Source organism: Erinaceus europaeus, chromosome 3 (genome assembly GCF_950295315.1).
Source record: "Erinaceus europaeus chromosome 3, mEriEur2.1, whole genome shotgun sequence".
NCBI lineage: Eukaryota > Metazoa > Chordata > Mammalia > Eulipotyphla > Erinaceidae > Erinaceus > Erinaceus europaeus.
This window is the reverse complement of record NC_080164.1, coordinates 171,424,329-171,439,789: the sequence shown is the minus strand read 5'-3', so window position 1 is coordinate 171,439,789 and position 15,461 is coordinate 171,424,329.

The window sequence follows — 15,461 nt, the reverse complement described above, 5'->3', positions numbered from 1 at the left end:
GATATGACATTCAAACGCAATTGTATATTTGCAAGTGGGGAGATTTTAAGACAAGATCAATTGCCAGGAGCAACCCTTTCTTTGTAAAATGGAATGACTTGAACCCTGTAAATAAAGATCATTGGAGACACCATTAACTTACTTATTTCATGAAAATAAATAAGTAAATAAATGCTTTTACTAATTATCTCAACTATCATCAAAAACTTTCAAAGCATCAAGGTAAATACTAAAAGAATTCAACTGTGAAACAAACTCCTCTTCCTTTCAGAATTTATTGTCCAGCAGAGAGGAGATATAAGCTGATGGGAAAATGAATAATTAATATGAAATTTGATAAGAGCAATAAAAATAAAAAGCACCCGGCACTATGGGAATACAGAGAAGAAGAAGAAAGCATCAGTGTTCTGTGTCTATTGTGTCAGAGACATCTACTGATTTTTTTTTTTTTTAGGAATTGTGCAATCTAGTCACTGAGCACAACCATTATTAAAAATTGAATCAGACAATGTTACAATTGCAGAAATTACATTTAAAGCAAAGGTCATAAATAGTTGAAATTCAATCACTTTCTAATTACCTTATTGCATTTCACTATCATCTATGCACTTGAGTACTATTATACATGCATGGTGGAAACAGAGTATAATGGTTTGCGTCTGTGCATCTATTACCAGCTCTTCTCAGTGCCATCACTTGGCTTTCTTGGGGATTACAAAGAAATAATTTTGAAGTGGTATGCTTATATGATGCATTTACATCAAGGGATTCAATAAATTTAGACAAAATGTTTTGAGTGAAAGTCTTTAATGGAGCATGTATCATTTAACCACTAGCGACCTTCTAAGTTAAAGACCACAGAGCTTCCTGGAAGAAAAGGAAACAAGAACTGTTATCAAAATGAAGAAAATGGAAAACACAAAGTAAAACCTGAACTGAATATGGTATATATTACACGACAGTCAAGGATCTGGGAAAGGATGAGAAAGGAGGAGTGCAGAAGGTCTTAGGGTCCTGGAGCATGATGGTGAAAAGAATAAAGTGAGAGTGTTTTGCAGACACCTATCATGGGAAAAATGAGAAACTGCAACTATGTATCAACTGCACTGTGAACCATTAAGACCTCAATAAAGAGATATGGAAAAAAGAAGGAAGACAAAGAATGAGGGCTACCTAGTAAATATAAACAGCAAATTCAGATATACATTTGAAATTAGCTGTGCTTCTCCAATCTTGTCTCCAATATTTTTTTAAATTTTTTTTTAACTACTAAAGCTTCTCACCTATATTCCAGTTTCCACTTTCATAGTCCCATAAGGGTGGCACTTTACAACTCCTTAAGAGTTGAGCTTAGCCAAATGACTTGACTTCAACAGTGGCACGTGTGCTAAAGAGGTGTGGGTAATTTCAAGAGTGAAGCTTCTAAAGACTGTGTATTTCCCTCTATCCATTTAGCTCTGGTGTGACTAATGGTTAAGAAATCAAGTTAAAGTACTAGGTACCTATCATAAGCAAGGACTATCTGAAAGTTTCCTTCTAAATTTGTTATGCTAAATGGGTAAGAAATAACTATGACTACATACTTTAACTTTCAATAAAAAAAAAAAACTAAACCCACTACCAAAGATTTATTACAATCTTTGAATTGTTTCCCCCACACTCTTCAGGTTACCTCAGTTCTGCTGCCTGTCCATATTTTTATATAATTTTACCCTTCCATCAACTTTATGGACTTAGATTGCACACAGAGGTAAATTACTCAGCACTTGTATTTTTCTTTATTTTACTTTAGATAACCTACTATTTTAAAAATCTTTAATATTTAAGAGCTAATGTCTACTCCAGAATGAGCCATACCATCCTGAATCATATAAGGGTAACAATTAGAGATTTCACTCTTGAAATATACACATACATACACAAACACAATTACACAACACCCTCAGGAAGATTATTGCAAGAACTGTGTCAGCATGATGATCCCACCACTCCCAGTGGCCACCCTTTTCTTCCTTCCCTTACTTAAAAAATATTTATCTATTTATTTATTTATTTATTTATTATTGGGTAGAGATGGAGAAAAATTGAAAGGGGAATGAGGGATAAAGAGGGAGAGAGACAGAGACACATCTGCAGCCCTGCTTCACCACTCCTGAAGCTCTCCATCTGCAGGTAGGGAAGAGGGGCTTGAACCTTGGTCCTTGCACACTATAGCGTGTGTGCTTAACCAGGTGCACCACTACCTGGCCTGCCTGCCTTTCTTTCTTCCTTTCATTCATTCATTCTTTCTCCTTTCTCCCTCTGTTTTAATTTCTTCCTCTCTTCCTTCTTCTCTTCCTTCCTTCTCTTCCTTCCTTCTTTCTTCTGGATAGATAGAGATAGAAGCAGAGAGGAATAGAGGAAGGTAAACACTTGCTGCCCTGCTTCACTACTTGTGAAACTTCCCCCATATAGGTGGGGGTCAGCAGCATGAACTCAGATTCTCACTCACAGTAATGTGTTTTCATCCCGTTTCTTCACACCTTTTGTCATGCTTCACACCACTTTAATCTCTCCTCAGAACTACCATTATGGACCCCTACTTCTTTGTCTGATGCTAATCTCAGAGTCCTCAATCCATTTGTGCTACAGGGGCTCCATCTGTGGATGAGAAGCTTTCTGAGAATGAAGCAGCATTGCAGGTGTCTCTACGTCTATCTCCCACTGCCCTCTTAAATTCTTTCTCTATCAACAAGAAGAAAAAAAAGGAAAAAGTAAAAATAGGGAGGGAAAAGGTGATAAATATATTTTAAAAAATAATCAGTGGCAGAGCAAAGACATCAATCCATAGTAATCTGGGTCAAAAATGATGTGCTATTTTTTGTTTGTTTGGTTTATCCTGATCTGGGTTTCTTTGATCCGGGCTGCCTTTTACAGAGAGTGGGAGCAGGGAGAGATCACAGGACCAGTGTTTCCTCCAGTGCTGTGGGACTAAGCTCAAACTTGGGTTGCACTTGATAAAGTAGGACCAACAGCCAGGAGAGTTGTCTTATTACCATTCCCCTCCCCCCAAACGATTTTCAGGCTGACACTACTCTTCCAGCTAGACAATATATTATTGTTATATTATATGTTTTTTCATATGATGGAGTCCACAAAGTTTAAATCTGTTCTAAATTTAGGTTTACACACATACAGGAAAACATCTGTAACTGCCTATAACAGACTTTAAAAAAATCTCTAACAGCTGTATTCAGGGCATAGAAATTTAAGTGGTGCTTCAAAATAGGACAATTTTTCCAGTGCACAGCTCTTAGATTACTTCAGCTCTATTTTCTCTAAATAAATTTTACAGAATTATTTACAGATAGTTTCAAAATGACTGTTCTACAAAGATGTTTTTTTTTAAAGATTTATGGGAGTTGGGCGGTAGAGCAGCGGGTTAAACGCACATGGCTGGAAGCACAAGGACCAGCTTAAGGATCCCGGTTTGAGCCCCCAGTTCCATACCTGCAAGGGAGTCCCTTCACAGGCGGTGAAGCAGGTCTGCAGGTGTCTATCTTTCTCTCCCCCTCTCTACCTTCCCCTCCTCTCTCCATTTCTCTCTGTCCTATATAACAATGATGACAACAATAGTAACTACAACAACAATAAAAACTATAAGGGCAACAAAAGGGAAAATAAATAAATTTTTAAAAGGTTTGATAAAAAAATTTATATGACAAAATGTCTTCTCGAGATATATGCCAGCTTATAATTGTTTCAAATGAATTTCTAAGTCATAAAAGACATTGTCTTATGAAACAAAATGAATAACCTTTGCACTGCAACTACCAATGCTACTCACATCAATGTGATAGAGGGGAAAATTATATTTGTTAAAATACAGTTATGTCCAAAAACATTTTCCTGGTTGTCTTGAATAGCTCCTTTGAAGTAAATCCTTTATGTCACAGCCAAAATTATGTTTCTCTCATTAAAATCTAACTAGCATTATGACAAAGCAGAAAATATGAATAAACAAAAGTATCCAATGCTTGATTCCTAGCAAGAAAAAATGATATCTACATGGAAACAGGGATTTCTGATTTAATTTGCTTTCATATTCATTGGATCATTAAAGAGAACGGTTTAATCTCTGCACATGGATTTAGACCAAAAGGATTTTAAAAATGTGGACAACAGTACATGCACTTAACTAACCTTAGTCCATCAGTTTTTCAAAGAATGAGGCAGATATACATGCGTGCGTAGATATATGTGTGTGTGTGTGTGTGTAGAAACAAATATACAGTGTTTTACATATGTAAAATGGTCTTCTAATCATTGGAGGACACTCAGAAAATAACCAGACATTGTCTCTGTCTTCCAGGAACTGCCATAAAACTATAAAAGTACATTAAGAATATAAATATACCCTATACCTACAGACATCTAATCTTTGATAAGGGGGCCCAAAGTATTAAATAGAGAAAGGAAGCTCTCTTAAATAAATGGTGCTGGGAAAGCTGGGTTGAAACATGAAGAAGAATGAAACTGAACCACTTTATCTCACCAGAAACAAAAATCAACTTCAAATAGATCAAGTACCTGGATGTTAGACCAGAAACTATCAAATACTTAGAGGAAAACATTGCTGGAACACTGTCCCACCTAAACCTCAAGGATATCTTTGATAATACAAACCCAATTGCAAGGAAGACTAAAGCAGAAACAAATCAATGGGACTACATAAAATTGAAAAGCGTCTGCACAGCCAAAGAAATTATCACACAAACAAAGAGACCCTCACATAAAAAGAGAAGATCTTCACATGCCATACATCAGAAAAGAGACTAATAACCAAAATATACAAAGAGCTCAGCAAACTTAGCAACAAAAAAGGAAATGACCCCGGGAGTCGGGCTGTAGCGCAGCGGGTTAAGCGCAGGTGGCGCCAAGCACAAGGACCGGCATAAGGATCCCGGTTCGAACCCCGGCTCCCCACCTGCAGGGGAGTCGCTTCACAGGCAGTGAAGCAGGTCTGCAGGTGTCTATCTTTCTCTTCCCCTCTCTGTCTTCCCCTCCTCTCTCCGTTTCTCTCTGTCCTATCCAACAACGACGACAACAACAATAATAACTACAACAATAAAACAACAAGGGCAACAAAAGGGAATAAATAAATAAAATAAAATATAAAAAAAATTAAAAAAAAAGCAAATGACCCCATCCAAAAATGGGCAGAGGATATGAACAGAACATTCAATACAGAAGAGATTCAAAAGGCTAACAAATACATGAAAATTTTCTCCAGGTCACTTATTGCCAGAGAAATGTAAATAAAGATAACACTGAAATAGCACCTCACTCCTGTGAGAACAGCATACATTAAAAAGATATCATCAACAAATGCTGGAGAGGATATGGGGACAAAGGAACCCCTCTGCACTGCTGATGGGAATGTAAATTGGTCCAGCCTCTCTGGAGAGCAGTCTGGAGAACTCTCACAAGGCTAGACATGGACCTTCCATATGATCCAGTAATTCCTCTCTTGGGGATATACCCCAAGGACTCCATAACACCAAAACAAAAAGATATGTGTACACCTATGTTCATAGCAGCACAATTCATAATAGCTAAAACCTGGAAGCAACCCAGGTGCCCAACAACAGATGAGTGGCTGAGAAAGCTGAGGTATATATACACAATGGAATACTATGCAGTTATTAAGAACAATGAACCCACCTTCTCTGACCCATCTTGGATGAAGCTAGAAGGAATTATGTTAAGTGAGCTAAGTCAGAAAGATAAAGATGAATAGGGGATGATCCCATTCATCAACAGAAGTTGAGAAAGAACAGAAAGGGAAACTAAAAGCAGAATTTGACTAACTGGAGTAGGGCACCAAAGTAAAAACCCTGGGTGGGGTGAGGCTGTATATTCGGCTTCCCAGGGCGGTGAGGGTGGGGGGGGTGGGATGGGGCACAGTCTTTTAGTGATGAGAATGGTGTTTTTGTACACTCCTATTAATTTATAGTCATATAAATCACTATTTAATTAATATGAAAGGGGAAAATTGATTGAATGTCTCAAAACTTTTAATGAACAGACCATAGGCTGAGTCTTCAATATGCTGACTCTCTTAAAAGCTTATACCAGGGTGAACAGAAGCAACAAGGGCATAGCTATATACAAATAATGTCAAAGGACATAAATTATGGTGATGTTGTGTATGATACAGCAAATCCTAACAAAGAAATATTTCAAAGTTAACCCAATTGCCAAATAATGTGATTATAGAAAAAACTGTCTATTGCCTTCTTAAACCCTAAGAGAGCATGAACCTTCTACTTCCTCTATAGAGTCTATATTTACCCCAGTCCTGGAACCTCTAGGGTGGGGCTCACTTTCCTGTATGCTTCTCTCAATTCAGACCAAATGATTTCTCATCTGCTGATCCCAACATAATCATGCAATGAGTACCAACTCAACATGCTTCACTTAAGACTGTGTCCAAAGACATCAGGCATGGAATGTCAACCCTTCACCCTCATTACTCAGGTGAGACCTTTCTTTTCATAGTATTGTCTAATTCCATTCCAGTTGGGTCACTTCCTAACAAAGTCCCCAAACCTAGATATATATCAAGCCCTGTGAGATAGAGCATATCTTCACAAGTATCCATAAATTAGGGCAAAATATACACCTGAAAGCAAAAGTACACAATAGTTTACAGTGAGTCAGTATAAAGTTCATAATGAAATAGTGTCTATTTAGACCTAGATACCCTCCTCACCCACTTCCTATTATACTTCCCTCATTCATTCCAAAGTTAACCTTATCAAAGTAAGGACTGCAAAAACTGAATAAGGGCAAGAGACTGGCATACTTTAACGGTGACTCTTTAGTCACTATCAGGCCAACCCATCACCTGAGACCCTAGTCAGGGAGTTTTTAGATTCCCAAACAGATATGATGGGCCTAGACCTCAAATAAATCCCTCTCTCCATTGTTACGAGTCATCTCTATCAGGAACAACAAAACAGACTCCTTTGTGGGCCCCCATAGGACCTTGCCCACAATTTGGATCAAGAACGGTAGAGAATGTTCCATCCTCCAAAGGGAGGCTGGACAACATGCTCTATGTTACACCTGAGGAAGATGGGTCCTGAAATTGGTAGCTTGGAACATTCCTACTCATGACCACAGAATGTGGACTCAGATCTACAGGGATGCAGAGGTCACATAGGCTCCAAAGCTGAATTTGGGCCCTAGATCACATCAGATCTATGGGGTTTACAGTCAACAATATTTATATACCTTTCCTATATTTGGGAGCTACTCTCTTCGCAGATGCAGCTTACTGGTCCTTTTTCCATCCATGACATCATCTCCCAAGACAATAACTTGGATCCACCTGCATATCAGATTTCAGGCTAAGGGGAAAACAAACAACAACAAAACTAGTATAGCCACAGGCCCTTTGGACTATAACTAAAATATGCCTACTAGCTAGCTACAAAACAGAGGACCTCCCCAACTCTTCATCTGCACTATTCCATGCTGGGATGGAATAGTGGGATATTCCATGCAACATCTGCCATGTTGTACCCTCAGGCTATTGCTAGGTTCCCCGAGAGTTGGGACGTTCTTGGATCGCCTGTTCCACCATGTTGTGCCCTCAGGGCATTGTCTATTCCCCGCGACAGTCGGAGTGCTTTGGTTACTCCTCCCCCTTCTCATTCTCTCGAGAGCTATTCCCATAAAAGCCCTTCTTCTTCCGCCCCTCACTTTCTTGCCTGCCCTTCACTTCAGTGGTTAGACGCAGGGAAGGTTGCTGCGAGGCAGCCATTTTTGCTACCTCCACATGGCCCAAACTGCTTCTCTCTCACCCAACTCTGAGGTGCCAGCGCAAATAAAGGATTGTGTTTCCTTTCTGCTCCAAACCTCCTTTTTCTGCATGCCACTGCCGCCGCAAGTGACAATTCAAGACTTTAGATTCATTATTAGTCAACAACTTGTTTGGCTTTATATTTTAACTCTCTTTTCAGCCACCAAGTTCCAGATGCTACCTTGATTCCAACCAGAATTCCCTAGATAGACAACCCCACCAATGTGTCACAGAGCTCTGATTCCCCAAAACCCTGCCCCACAAGGGAAAAAGACAGACAAGCTGGGAGTATGGATCGACCTGTCAATGCCCATGCTCAGCGGGGAAGCAATTACAGAATCCAGACCTTCCACCTTCTGCATCCCACAATGATCTTGGGTCCATACTCCCAGAGGGATAAAGAATAGGAAGCTATCAGGGGAGGGCATGGGGTATGGAGTTCTGGTGATGGGAATTGTGTGGAGTTGTACCCCTCTTAGCCTATGGTTTTGTCAGTGTTTCCATTTTATAAATAAAATTTAATAAAGAATATAAATACAAAGGAAAATAATTAGAAGAGTATACTTAGGTGGTCAAGTCAGATAAGTGCGTATCTATCTGTATTTTCTATAGATCATGTAGAAATAAAAAGAAATAACCCAGTTTTTTTTGGCACAACTTATTTTAGGGAGGATACCAACTTTTTTTCTTACTCCTCCATCTGTCTTTTTAAAAAGTATTTTAAGTTAAATTGGATGTTCTAAGAAAATCCACTATGTTAAGATTGTACTTCTCCACCCAGATAATAAGAGAGCAGATATACAAATTATTCTGTTCAAAAACAAAGTAAGGTAATTTTCTTGGCAACAGTGGCATACAAGATGAGAAATTATGACCTGTATCTTTAATGACTAGAACTCTGGAAGTGTGAAGAGGCTCAGGGACCGGATGTCACAAGATGATGTTTTGCCTAAATGCTACAGAGGCTACACCTGCTGGAAGCTATGCTAGTAATGAGTCCAGAAGAAATCTAGAAAATCTTTTAATCCCCATAGTTTTAGGGGGAGGTTCTCATTAAGTCAATCATCCATCTCAGCAGCTATTAGTCAGATATCATCTAAAAATCTAACCATATGAGATTAGAAAAGTTTTCTTCTTTCTTCCAGAGTATTGTTCAGTTCTGGTCTATTGTGGTGCAGGGGATTGAACCTGGGACCTGGGAGCCTCAGGCATGAGTCTGCATAACCATTATGCTATCTCCCCTTCCCCAAGGAGAACTTTTATAGAGTAAGTTATTATTATTATTTTTTTAAATATTTCTTTTCCCTTTTGTTGTTCTTATTGTTTTATTGTTGTAGTTATTATTATTGTTGCTATTGATGTCATTGTTGGGTAGGACAGAGAGAAATGGAGAGAGGAGGGCAAGACAGAAGGAGAGAGAAAGACAGACATCTGCAGACCTGCTTCACCACCTGTGAAGCAACTCCCCTGCAGGTGGGGAGCCGGGGGCTCAAACCGGGATCCTTATGCTGGTCCCTGCGCTTTGTGCCACATGTGCTTAACCCGCTGCGCTACCGCCCAACTCCCAGTAAGTTATTATTCTTATGAATGTATTTTTTCCAAACCATTCTCATGAAAGTTGTTGCTAAACCTCCTGGTGATCTACAAAGTTAGCGTTTGGCCTTTGCTCATAGTTGTTGCTGCAAACTTGTGATGAACAATTGTGCACCATCTAAAGCTCAACAAAGGTCATCTCCCCAATGAACCTTTTTTCTTTTCCAGTGTGCTCATTATTTTCATACTTAAATAACATAGACTCTTGCCTTCTTTCAGATTCTAAAGATACATTTTACTACAGTATTTTGTGATGTCTGTATGTGTGTGTGTTTCTACGTTGTCCATTAATATCCATAGGTAAGGATCTATTTTATTCATTTTCCCTTATGCTGAAGACAACAATAAACTCAAGGCATACATGTGACAATATTCAAAGACCCAGGTAAAAGTCCCAAGTCCCCACATGCAGAGAGAAAGCTTCATAAGTGGTTAAGCAGTGCTTCAAGTGTCTCTCTTTCTTCCTTTCTATTTCCATCTTCCCAATGATTTCTGTCTGTGTCTAAATCTAAATAAAAAAAAAAAAATCATGAGTCCACCCAGTGTAGGAAGTTATAGCATGATGTGCTTAAACTACTTGTTAAAGTTTGAAATACATCATTAAAGAGCTACCCCCCTGAACCTCCCCCATAATTCTTAATAAAGCAACTGAAGGGACAAAAGGAATCCCTGGGACTGTGCTTTAAAGCAACAATCAAGACCCAGCCTCATAGTTCAGTGACTGTCATGCCCTACATGTTTCATCTGCATTTTAAAATCTCAGGACAATTCTGGTTCGAATTGGTGTGCTGCAAATATTTGCAGGATGAATCCATGGTGTCCGCAGACATTTTGTGCCTATAAACATTGCTCATAAAGGATGTGAAATGTAAAGGAAAGGTGTAAGAGAAGGAAACCCTTAGTACCACTGGCTAGTAAACCAGTTTAGCACAATGGGAAAAGTATGAAGCCGACTAAAAAATTAAATATACTTTTAAAGGGTTTATTTTGTTATTTATGAATAAGGCCATGGAGGAGGAGTAGAAATAGAGTCAGAGTATTAGTCCAGTACATATGATGCCAGGAAATGATTTCATGACCTCATGATTATGACTCCAGTGCTTTATCCACTGTTGCACCTCCTAGGCTAATATACAATCCAGAAATTCGAGTTCTAGGGCTATATTCTTTTTTTATTTAATTTTTATTGCTAAAGGGTTTATTGCTATGGCATGGTATCTGCACAGCAAATATACTGGTCCTGGTGGCCATTTTTCTTTGCTTTCTTTTCCCCCTCTTCCTCCTTTTCCTCATCCTCCCATTCTTCTTCCTCCTCCTCCTCTTCTTTCTCTTCCTCCTTTTGTTATTCAATAGGACAGAGAGAAATTGAGAAGGAAGTGAAATATAGTGAGGGAGAGAGAAAAGAAAAAGACAGATACCTGTAGTACCACTTGCCCACCCCTCCACCCCCCACAGGAGAGGACCAGGGACTTGGACTCATATTCTTGTGTATAGTAGTGTACACTCAACTGAATACACCACCACCTGTCCTACTAGGTATGTATTCAAAATAAATTTAAAATAGTATATCTAAGAGTTATATATATTTTGAGACTTATTTTGGCACTACTGACATAGTCAAGCTAGAGGAACAACCTGAGCGCTTGTCAATTGATGGGTAAATGAAGATGAGGTCTAGATAGTGAAAGAATACTACTCAGTCACAGGAAGAAAGAAGAATTCTGCCATTTGAAAGTGGATGTCTGTGCTGGGAGAACATTACACTAAGCCAAAGAAGGATACATACCAAAGCTGTTTTCTCTCTTTCTCTCCCCCCCCCCCTCCATTTCCTCTTAGAGCTTCACTCAGCTCTGATTTACAATGATTTTTGGGAATGAGCCTGGGACCTCTGAGCCTTACACAAGAAAGCTTATTATTTAAATCCCTGTGCTATCTCCACAATCTTTTTAAGAATTTTTCCATAAGTGAATCAAAGAGAACTAAGCTGGTGGTAATAAAGACATGAAGAATGCCAGAGACTAGAGCATAGGATGAAGAAAGAGATGTGATTAAGTATACAAACTTGCAACTGGAAGATAAACACCTTCTGGACACATAATATGTTATAGTTATATATAATAAAAGCATATGGGTAAATATTGAAAACAACTAGAAGCTTGACTTATCAATATAAGAAAATAATTATGTGTCATAATATCAGCATTAATGTTATAATAGTAATAGTATTATAATATAAATCTATCAAATCAGTATGTTATATACCTTAGCCCTATGCATGATGTTAAATTTACCTTAATTCTTAAGAAGAAAAATAAATATATTCCTCACCTCTTTCAATTTTAAAGTCATTTTCTGACATGTTTTTTTAATTATTATTTTTTAATTTTTTACAAATTTATTTATTTATTTAATTTTTAAATTATTTTTTATTTAAGAAAGGATAAATTAACAAAACCATAGGGTAGGAGGGGTACAACTCCACACAATTCCAACCACCCAATCTCCATATCCCATCCCCTCCCCTGATAGCTTTCCCATTCTTTATCCCTCTGGGAGCATGGACCCAGGAGGGTCGTTGTGGGTTACAGAAGGTAGAAGGTCTGGCTTCTGTAATTGCTTCCCCACTGAACATGGACGTTGACTGGTTGGTCCATACTCCCAGTCTGCCTATCTCTTTCCCTAGTAGGGTGGGTCTCTGGGGAAGCGGAGCTCCAGGACACATTGGTGGGGTCTTCAGTCCAGGGAAGCCTGGCCGGCATCCTGATGACATCTGGAACCTGGTGACTGAAATGAGAATTAACATACAAAGCCAAAAAAATTGTTGAACAATCATGGACCCAAAGCGTGGAATAGTGGAGAGGAAGTGTTAGGGGGATACTCACTGCAAACTCTAGTGTACTTCTGCTTTCAGGTATATATTTTGCAGTAGTTTATGGGTACGTGTGAACATATTCTCTCTCTCACAGAAACTGGTGTATATCTAGGTTTTGGGAGTTTGTTAGAAAGTGAACCACCTGAGATGAAATTAGAGTATACTATGAAAGGAAAGGTCTCACCCGAGTAATGAAGCTGAAGGGTTGTCATTCCACACGTGAAGTCTCTGGACACAGTCTCAGCTGAGGCATGTTGAGGTCTAGTCTGTCAATCTCTTCATTCAATTCTCTTATATCTTTTTGTTTCTCTGCTTTGTTGATCTGTCTAAGTATGAGAGTGGGGTATTAAAGTCTCCCACTATTATTGTATTACTATTGATGTATTTTTGAAATTCTTTCAGTTGGTGCTTAATGTATTTAGATGACCCCTCATTGGGTGCATAGATGTTAAAGATTGTTAAGTCTTCTTGGCTGATTGATCCTCTAATCATTATGTAATGTCCTTGCCTATCTTTTATTACTTTATTTAATTTAAAATCTATTGTGTCTGAGATGAGAATGGCTGTTCCAGCCCTTTTTTGTGGTCCATTAGCCTGTATGATAGTTTTCCATCCTTTCACTTTAAGTCTGTGTTTATCTTGTTGTGTCAGATGGGATTCTTGAAAGCAGCATAAGGTTGGGCTATGTTTTCTGATCCAACCCCCCACTCTGTGCCTTTTGATGGGTGAGTTTAAGCCATTAACATTTATTGATATTGTGGATTTAATGTATTGTAGTGCCATTGTTCAAAAAATTTTTTTTTGTTTGCTCTGATATATTGCAAGTATTATAGTGATGTTCTTGTTTATAAGAGATCTTTTAGAACCTCTTTCTGGGCCAGTTTGGTGATGGTTGCCTCCTTTAACTGTTGTTTGTCTAAGAAGGTTTTGATCCCTTCATTTAGAATGAAAGTCTAGCAGGATATATTATCCTTGGTTGAAACCCTTTTTCATTCAGGGCTCGATAGATATCTTGCCATTATCTTCTGGCATTTAGAGTTTGAGTGGAGAAGTCTGCAGATAATCTTATGGGTTTTCCCCTGTATGTGACTTTTTGTTTCTCTCTTGCAGCCTTTAGGATCCTTTCTTTATCCTTACTTCTTCTCATTGTGTTTGGAACTCTCTGAGCCTCTTGAATCTTGATGTCCTTTCTGTTATTCAGGTCTGGGAAGTTGTCTTCTAAAATTTCCTCTAGAATGTTTGCTTCCCCTTCCTCTCTTTCTTCCTCTTGCAGGCCAATTATATGAATGTTACTTCTTTTGAGATCATCCCATATGTCTCTGTTGTTGTTTTCAGTGTCTCTCAATCTCTTTTTGAGCTCTTTCACCTATTTCTTAGTGTTCTCTAACTCATCCTCTGTCTGACTAATTCTGTTTTCTGCTTCTGTTAGTCTGTTTTCCCTTCCCTCAGCTTCTTTCCTCATTTCAGCTATTTCAGCTTTCAGTTCTCTAGTTGCCTCAAGATAATCAGTATTTTCCTTGGGGGTCTCAACTGTTGTTTCCCTAATACTGCCATTCCTTTCATCCAATGTTGTTTTCATTTCTGTGATTAATAAGTTTATTATTGCTTGCATACTTTTCTTATCTATGGTTACTTCTGGCTAATTTGTAGTTTCTTCTGGGCTCTTGTCTTCATTCATTGTAGTAGCAATGAATTTGCTCTTGATCTACCCATTTTTTTATTTGCTCTTGATCTACCCATTTTTTTTTATTTATGTGTTTCTTATTTTTGTGTTCTGTTGTTCCTCAGTTGTTGTGTTTTGAGTACAAGCAACACTGTACTAAATACCTTTATGACAAATACAATCACCAACCTCAGAAATTACAACAGCAACTGAAGCAAGGATTGAAGCAGCTTAATCACTACAAGTTAGCCCAATAATTTCTCCAGTCTTTGAAAAAATAGCAACCAAGTCCAAGTGAAAAAGAAAGAGAAAGAAAAAAAGGATATCAAGAATAGACAATTATGCAAATCTACTATCCACTGTATATTCTGGGGCTAGAAAGAGGAGAAAAGGAAATAGAGCAGAGATACACACAGAGAGTCCAGTCTGAGTCAGATTTCTTCCCCATAATAATTCACAAATGAATATCAGTGTATTCAGAAAGCCAAAGAAGAAAGAAGGAAGAAAGGAAGACAAGATAAAAAAGAGAAACAAGAGAGAGAAAAAAAGATAAGAAAAAGGTCTGTAATAAAAGAGCAGTGAAAGGAAAGTTTTTTAATTGATTAAGTGATTTTTTATTTGATTTGATTTTTTTAATTAGCTAGGAGGAGGGAGAAGGGGAGAGTGGGTAGAGGAGGTAAGAGTAGTGAAACAAGTTCCTCTCACAATGGATAAGACGTCCAGTCCCCTAGCAATGGAAAATACCCTAAGAGTTAATTCTGGTCAACCTAAAGGAGGGGGGGAAAGAGATGCACCATTAAAAAATATTAATAATGAAATAGAGCAGGGTAAAAAACCTGTTCCAGATTGCTACAAGCCTCCTGAGCAGAGGCAGCTGATTGTTAAGAAAGTAAAACAAACAAATAATAAAAAAAACACCTCAGGAATAGCCAAGAATAGCAAGAATAGACAAAAATAGAAAGAATAGACAGTTATGCAAATTTACTATTCACTGTATATTCTAGGGGTAACTAGAGGAGAAAGGGAAGTAGAGCAGAGATACACACAGAGAGAGTCCACTCTGAGTCAGATTTCTTCCCCCAAATAATACCAAAACATGTATCAGTGAATTCAGAAAGCCAAAGGAGGAAGGAAGAAAGGATGATAAGAATAAGAAAAAGAAGAAAAAAAAGAGAGAGAGATAAAAGAAAAAGATAAGAAAAAGAACAGTGATAAAAGAGCAGTGATAGGAAAGTGTTATTTATTTATTTATTTATTATTCAATTAGCTAGGAGGGGGGAGGGGGAGTGTGGGTAGGGGAGGTAGGAAGAGTTAAACAAGTTATTTTAGCAGTGGATAAGACACCCAGTCCCCTAGCAATGGAAAATACACTAAGTTAATTCTGATCAACCTGAAGGAGAGGGGGAAAGGGATACACGTTTATCTAGTATTGATAATAAAATAGAACAGAGTAAAAAACCTGTCTCCTGTCTTTAGCTTGGATG